We start from the raw sequence: 9,212 nt of genomic DNA on the forward strand, positions 1-9,212 counted from the left end.
TTGTTTATTCTTAAATTTGTTGAATCGAAGAACACTTGATATTCATGACTGATCGTACGAGATGAATCCCTCAACCAGTTCAAATTCCTCGGATTCCGACAGCTATTCCGATATGGATTTTCACCTAAGCTCCGAAAGCAGCGTCACTAGAATGAATTCAACCAAACAACCATCCCCAATTCATTTGATGAGTTCGTAGTCGACTTAAACAATGGAGACGCGAAGAAGGTGATCCCTTCCACCAACCGAATTCACCTCTTGACAATGAACCTGAAGCATTTACCGGCGAACCTGTTCGAGACACCATTTTCAATCTCATTTCCAGGGTAACTCGACAAGATTATATTCTATCCACAATTCTGAACCTTATTCATCCGCTCGTTCTGAACGACAATCATCCTGGAGTAAGAAGTCAATGAACTTCGCGATCGAAAAATCAATTCAGAGAATATGGTGCAAAATGTACCAGCTTCAGCAACATCACCGGCACCAACTGAAATGTCCCGTTCTTATTGATTAAAAACGTTCCATATTAATTGATTTCGTTGCGAGGTTTTGACCTCTATATGAGACGTTTTTCAAAAACTGCATTCATTTTTAAAACAAACCATAACCTTTATTTCATAGATAAAGGTTTTAAAAAGCTTTACGTAGATTATCAAATAATGATAATCTAAAATATCCTGTTTACACACGACCATTACTTAATGGTTTACAATACAAATATGTTACAACAAAATAAGTTTCTTGAATGCAGTTTTTACACAATATCATACAAGCATGGACTCCAAATCTCGTCCTTATTTAAGTATGCGACAGTGGAAGCTCTTAATAATCACCTGAGAATAAACATGCTTAAAACGTCAACAAAAATGTTGGTGAGTTATAGGTTTAACCTATATATATCAAATCATAATAATAGACCACAAGATTTCATATTTCAATACACATCCCATACATAGAGATAAAAATCATTCATATGGTGAACACCTGGTAACCGACAATAACAAGATGCATATATAAGAATATCCCCATCATTCCGGGACACCCTTCGGATATGATATAAATTTCGAAGTACTAAAGCATCTGGTACTTTGGATGGGGTATGTTAGGCCCAATAGATCTATCTTTAGGATTCGCGTCAATTAGGGTGTCTGTTCCCTAATTCTTAGATTACCAGACTTAATAAAAAGGGGCATATTCGATTTCGATAATTCAACCATAGAATGTAGTTTCACGTACTTGTGTCTATTTTGTAAATCATTTATAAAACCTGCATGTATTCTCATCCCAAAAATATTAGATTTTAAAAGTGGGACTATAACTCACTTTCACAGATTTTTTACTTCGTCGGGAAGTAAGACTTGGCCACTGGTTGATTCACGAACCTATAACAATATATACATATATATCAAAGTATGTTCAAAATATATTTACAACACTTTTAATATATTTTGATGTTTTAAGTTTATTAAGTCAGCTGTCCTCGTTAGTAACCTATAACTAGTTGTCCACAGTTAGATGTACAGAAATAAATCGATAAATATTATCTTGAATCAATCCACGACCCAGTGTATACGTATCTCAGTATTGATCACAACTCAAACTATATATATTTTGGAATCAACCTCAACCCTGTATAGCTAACTCCAACATTCACATATAGAGTGTCTATGGTTGTTCCAAAATATATATAGATGTGTCGACATGATAGGTCGAAACATTGTATACGTGTCTATGGTATCTCAAGATTACATAATATACAATACAAGTTGATTAAGTTATGGTTGGAATAGATTTGTTACCAATTTTCACGTAGCTAAAATGAGAAAAAATTATCCAATCTTGTTTTACCCATAACTTCTTCATTTTAAATCCGTTTTGAGTGAATCAAATTGCTATGGTTTCATATTGAACTCTATTTTATGAATCTAAACAGAAAAAGTATAGGTTTATAGTCGTAAAAATAAGTTACAAGTCATTTTTGTAAAGGTAGTCATTTCAGTCGAAAGAACGACGTCTAGATGACCATTTTAGAAAACATACTTCCACTTTGAGTTTAACCATAATTTTTGGATATAGTTTCATGTTCATAATAAAAATCATTTTCTCAGAATAACAACTTTTAAATCAAAGTTTATCATAGTTTTTAATTAACTAACCCAAAACAGCCCGCGGTGTTACTACGACGGCGTAAATCCGGTTTTACGGTGTTTTTCGTGTTTCCAGGTTTTAAATCATTAAGTTAGCATATCATATAGATATAGAACATGTGTTTAGTTGATTTTAAAAGTCAAGTTAGAAGGATTAACTTTTGTTTGCGAACAAGTTTAGAATTAACTAAACTATGTTCTAGTGATTACAAGTTTAAACCTTCGAATAAGATAGCTTTATATGTATGAATCGAATGATGTTATGAACATCATTACTACCTTAAGTTCCTTGGATAAACCTACTAGAAAATAGAAAAATGGATCTAGCTTCAATGGATCCTTGGATGGCTCGAAGTTCTTGAAGCAGAATCATGACACGAAAACAAGTTCAAGTAAGATCATCACTTGAAATAAGATTGTTATAGTTATAGAAATTGAACCAAAGTTTGAATATGATTATTACCTTGTATTAGAATGATAACCTACTGTAAGAAACAAAGATTTCTTGAGGTTGGATGATCACCTTACAAGATTGGAAGTGAGCTAGCAAACTTGAAAGTATTCTTGATTTTATGAAACTAGAACTTTTGGAATTTATGAAGAACACTTAGAACTTGAAGATAGAACTTGAGAGAGATCAATTAGATGAAGAAAATTGAAGAATGAAAGTGTTTGTAGGTGTTTTTGGTCGTTGGTGTATGGATTAGATATAAAGGATATGTAATTTTGTTTTCATGTAAATAAGTCATGAATGATTACTCATATTTTTGTAATTTTATGAGATATTTCATGCTAGTTGCCAAATGATGGTTCCAACATGTGTTAGGTGACTCACATGGGCTGCTAAGAGCTGATCATTAGAGTGTATATACCAATAGTACATACATCTAAAAGCTGTGTATTGTACGAGTACGAATACGGGTGCATACGAGTAGAATTGTTGATGAAACTGAACGAGGATGTAATTGTAAGCATTTTTGTTAAGTAGAAGTATTTTGATAAGTGTATTGAAGTCTTTCAAAAGTGTATAAATACATATTAAAACACTACATGTATATACATTTTAACTGAGTCGTTAAGTCATCGTTAGTCGTTACATGTAAGTGTTGTTTTGAAACCTTTAGGTTAACGATCTTGTTAAATGTTGTTAACCCAATGTTTATAATATCAAATGAGATTTTAAATTATTATATTATCATGATATTATCATGTATGAATATCTCTTAATATGATATATATACATTAAATGTCTTTACAACGATAATCGTTACATATATGTCTCGTTTAAAAATCATTAAGTTAGTAGTCTTGTTTTTACATATGTAGTTCATTGTTAATATACTTTATGATATGTTTTATTATCATAGTATCATGTTAACTATATATATATATCCATATATATGTCATCATATAGTTTTTACAAGTTTTAACGTTCGTGAATCACCGATCAACTTGGGTGGTCAATTGTCTATATGAAACATATTTCAATTAATCAAGTCTTAACAAGTTTGATTGCTTAACATGTTGGAAACATTTAATCATGTAAATATCAATCTCAATTAATATATATAAACATGGAAAAGTTCGGGTCACTACAGTACCTACCCGTTAAATAAATTTCGTCCCGAAATTTTAAGCTGTTGAAGGTGTTGACGAATCTTCTGGAAATAGATGCGGGTATTTCTTCTTCATCTGATCTTCACGATCCCAGGTGAACTCGGGTCCTCTACGAGAATTCCATCGAACCTTAACAATTGGTATCTTGTTTTGCTTAAGTCTTTTAACCTCACGATCCATTATTTCGACGGGTTCTTCGATGAATTGAAGTTTTTCGTTGATTTGGATTTCATCTAACGGAATAGTGAGATCTTCTTTAGCAAAACATTTCTTTAAATTCGAGACGTGGAAAGTGTTATGTACATCCGCGAGTTGTTGAGGTAACTCTAGTCGGTAAGCTACTGGTCCGACACGATCAATAATCTTGAATGGTCCAATATACCTTGGATTTAATTTCCCTCGTTTACCAAATCGAACAACGCCTTTCCAAGGTGCAACTTTAAGCATGACCATCTCTCCAATTTCAAATTCTATATCTTTTCTTTTAATGTCAGCGTAGCTCTTTTGTCGACTTTGGGCGGTTTTCAACCGTTGTTGAATTTGGATGATCTTGTCGGTAGTTTCTTGTATAATCTCCGGACCCGTAATCTGTCTATCCCCCACTTCACTCCAACAAATCGGAGACCTGCACTTTCTACCATAAAGTGCTTCAAACGGTGCCATCTCAATGCTTGAATGGTAGCTGTTGTTGTAGGAAAATTCTGCTAACGGTAGATGTCGATCCCAACTGTTTTCGAAATCAATAACACATACTCGTAGCATGTCTTCAAGCGTTTGTATCGTCCTTTCGCTCTGCCCATCAGTTTGTAGATGATAGGCAGTACTCATGTCTAGACGAGTTCCTAATGCTTGCTGTAATGTCTGCCAGAATCTTGAAATAAATCTGCCATCCCTATCAGAGATAATAGAGATTGGTATTCCATGTCTGGAGACGACTTCCTTCAAATACAGTCGTGCTAACTTCTCCATCTTGTCATCTTCTCTTATTGGCAGGAAGTGTGCTGATTTGGTGAGACGATCAACTATTACCCAAATAGTATCAAAACCACTTGCAGTCCTTGGCAATTTAGTGATGAAATCCATGGTAATGTTTTCCCATTTCCATTCCGGGATTTCGGGTTGTTGAAGTAGACCTGATGGTTTCTGATGCTCAGCTTTGACCTTAGAACACGTCAAACATTCTCCTACGTATTTAGCAACATCGGCTTTCATACCCGGCCACCAAAAATGTTTCTTGAGATCCTTGTACATCTTCCCCGTTCCAGGATGTATTGAGTATCTGGTTTTATGAGCTTCTCTAAGTACCATTTCTCTCATATCTCCAAATTTTGGTACCCAAATCCTTTCAGCCCTATACCGGGTTCCGTCTTCCCGAATATTAAGATGCTTCTCCGATCCTTTGGGTATTTCATCCTTTAAATTTCCCTCTTTTAAAACTCCTTGTTGCGCCTCCTTTATTTGAGTAGTAATGTTATTATGAATCATTATATTCATAGATTTTACTCGAATGGGTTCTCTGTCCTTCCTGCTCAAGGCATCGGCTACCACATTTGCCTTCCCCGGGTGGTAACGAATCTCAAAGTCGTAATCATTCAATAATTCAATCCACCTACGCTGCCTCATATTCAGTTGTTTCTGATTAAATATGTGTTGAAGACTTTTGTGGTCGGTATATATAATACTTTTGACCCCATATAAGTAGTGCCTCCAAGTCTTTAATGCAAAAACAACCGCGCCTAATTCCAAATCATGCGTCGTATAATTTTGTTCGTGAATCTTCAATTGTCTAGACGCATAAGCAATCACCTTCGTTCGTTGCATTAATACACAACTGAGACCTTGCTTTGATGCATCACAATAAATCACAAAATCATCATTCCCTTCAGGCAATGACAATATAGGTGCCGTAGTTAGCTTTTTCTTCAATAACTGAAACGCTTTCTCTTGTTCATCATTCCATTCAAATTTCTTCCCTTTATGCGTTAATGCAGTCAAGGGTTTTGCTATTCTGGAAAAGTCTTGGATGAACCTTCTGTAGTAACCAGCTAGTCCTAAAAACTGGCGTATGTGTTTCGGAGTTTTCGGGGTTTCCCACTTTTCAACAGTTTCTATCTTTGCCGGATCCACCTTAATACCTTCTTTGTTCACTATGTGACCGAGGAATTGAACTTCTTCCAACCAAAATGCACACTTTGAAAACTTAGCGTACAATTCTTCCTTCCTCAATACTTCTAACACCTTTCTCAAATGTTCACCGTGTTCTTGGTCATTCTTTGAGTAAATAAGTATGTCATCAATGAAAACAATGACAAACTTGTCAAGGTATGGTCCACACACTCGGTTCATAAGGTCCATGAACACAGCTGGTGCATTAGTTAAACCAAACGGCATGACCATAAACTCGTAATGACCGTAACGTGTTCTGAAAGCAGTCTTTGGAATATCATCTTCTTTCACCCGCATTTGATGATACCCGGAACGTAAGTCAATCTTTGAATAAACAGACGAGCCTTGTAGTTGATCAAATAAGTCGTCGATTCTCGGTAGTGGGTAGCGGTTCTTGATGGTAAGTTTGTTCAACTCTCGGTAGTCGATACACAACCTGAATGTACCATCTTTCTTCTTGACAAACAAAACAGGAGCTCCCCACGGTGATGTGCTTGGTCGAATGAAACCACGCTCTAAAAGTTCTTGTAATTGGCTTTGCAGTTCTTTCATCTCGCTGGGTGCGAGTCTGTAAGGAGCACGAGCTATTGGTGCAGCTCCTGGTACAAGATCTATTTGAAATTCAACGGATCGATGTGGGGGTAATCCCGGTAATTCTTTCGGAAATACATCGGGAAATTCTTTTGCAATGGGAACATCATTGATGCTCTTTTCTTCAGTTTGTACTTTCTCGACGTGTGCTAGAACAGCATAGCAACCTTTTCTTATTAGTTTTTGTGCCTTCAAATTACTAATAAGATGTAGCTTCGTGTTGCCCTTTTCTCCGTACACCATTAAGGATTTTCCTTTTTCTCGTATAATGCGAATTGCATTTTTGTAACAAACGATCTCCGCTTTCACTTCTTTCAACCAGTCCATACCGATTATCACATCAAATCTCCCTAACTCTACTGGTATCAAATCAATCTTAAATGTTTCGCTAACCAGTTTAATTTCTCGATTCCGACATATATTATCTGCTGAAATTAATTTACCATTTGCTAATTCGAGTAAAAATTTACTATCCAAAGGCATCAATGGACAACTTAATTTAGCACAAAAATCTCTACTCATATAGCTTCTATCCGCACCCGAATCAAATAAAACGTAAGCAGATTTATTGTCAATAAGAAACGTACCCGTAACAAGCTCCGGGTCTTCCTGTGCCTCTGCCGCATTAATATTGAAAACTCTTCCGCGGCCTTGTCCATTCGTGTTCTCCTGGTTCGGGCAATTTCTAATAATGTGGCCCGGTTTTCCACATTTATAACAAACTACATTGGCATAACTTGCTCCGACACTACTTGCTCCGCCATTACTCGTTCCGACACCATTTGTTCCTTTCGTTCTATTAACCCCTGGTCCGTAGACCTCACACTTCGCCGCGCTATGACCATTTCTTTTACACTTGTTGCAAAATTTGGTGCAGAACCCCGAGTGATACTTTTCACACCTTTGGCATAGCTGCTTCTGATTGTTGTTGTTGTTGCGGTTATTATTGTTGTTGGGATGATTGTTGTAGTTGCTGTTGTTGTTGTTGTTGTTGTTGTTGTTGTTGTTGTTGTTGTTGGGCCGTTTGATGTAGTTACGATTGATGTTGCAATTGTTGGGATAATTGTTGCGATTATTGTTGTAATTGCTGTTGTTGTTGTATTGGTGATTCTTATCACCGTTTTCCTCCCACTTTCTTTTGACTTGCTTCACATTGGCCTCTTCAGCAGTCTGTTCTTTAATTCTTTCTTCAATCTGGTTCACTAGTTTGTGAGCCATTCTACATGCCTGTTGTATGGAGGCGGGCTCGTGTGAACTTATATCTTCTTGGATTCTTTCCGGTAATCCTTTCACAAACGCATCGATCTTCTCTTCCTCATCTTCGAATGCTCCCGGACACAATAGGCACAATTCTGTGAATCGTCTTTCGTACGTGGTAATATCAAATCCTTGGGTTCGTAACCCTCTAAGTTCTGTCTTGAGCTTATTGACCTCGGTTCTGGGACGGTACTTCTCGTTCATCAAGTGCTTGAATGCTGACCACGGTAGTGCGTACGCATCATCTTGTCCCACTTGCTCTAGATAGGTATTCCACCATGTTAACGCAGAACCTGTGAAGGTATGCGTAGCGTACTTCACTTTGTCCTCTTCAGTACACTTACTTATGGCAAACACCGATTCAACCTTCTCGGTCCACCGTTTCAATCCGATCGGTCCTTCGGTTCCATCAAATTCCAAAGGTTTGCAGGCAGTGAATTCTTTGTAGGTGCATCCTACACGATTTCCTGTACTGCTAGATCCAAGGTTATTGTTAGTATGTAGCGCAGCCTGTACTGCGGCTATGTTTGAAGCTAGAAAAGTACGGAATTCCTCTTCATTCATATTTACGGTGTGTCGAGTAGTCGGTGCCATTTCCTTCAAAATAGTCAAATGGAACAAGTTAATCATACAGAATATTAAGAGTAGTTAATAGTATTTCGTAGCATAATATGAACTCATTTATAAAAGCTTTTTCTTCATATTAGCGTTTTATAAGTTTAAATTCGGGTAGTACCTACCCGTTAAGTTCATACTTAGTAGCTAATATACAATTCAACTACTACAATTCTATATGAAAAACTGATTGTAATAATATTTCGCGTTCAAACTTTTATACAATATTTTACAAACTTACAATACCGCTTATTTTACATAAAGCATGAAATATAGCACACAATAACTTTGATACAAGATAGTTGTGAAGATAATTCTAGCTAGTACACAAGTCGTTCAGCAAAGGCAATAAAGACACGTAATTCATACGTCCAGAAACAAGTCATGCATTCTGGTTTTACTAGGACTACTTCCCATCCTTGGTCTTGTGCAACATAACCGTTATGGCCGTTGATAAGACAGCGTGTTGTAACGTCGTCAAAGGGACGAGGGTTACGTAATGTCCAACAGTCCCGTAACAATCTAAAAACCTCATTTCTTACCCCAATTACCGACTCCGTCACTTGTGGGAACGTTTTGTTTAATAGTTGTAGCCCGATGTTCTTGTTCTCACTTTGGTGAGAAGCGAACATTACTAATCCGTAAGCATAACATGCTTCTTTATGTTGCATGTTAGCCGCTTTTTCTAAATCACGAAGTCCAATATTCAGATATATTGAGTCAAAATAATTTCTTAACCCATTGCGTAAAATAGCATTTGGGTTCCCCGCAATATATGCGTCAAAGTAAACACATCGTAACTTATGGGTTTCC

This window comes from Rutidosis leptorrhynchoides, chromosome 3 (assembly GCF_046630445.1).
Source record: "Rutidosis leptorrhynchoides isolate AG116_Rl617_1_P2 chromosome 3, CSIRO_AGI_Rlap_v1, whole genome shotgun sequence".
Classification (NCBI taxonomy): Eukaryota; Viridiplantae; Streptophyta; class Magnoliopsida; order Asterales; family Asteraceae; genus Rutidosis; species Rutidosis leptorrhynchoides.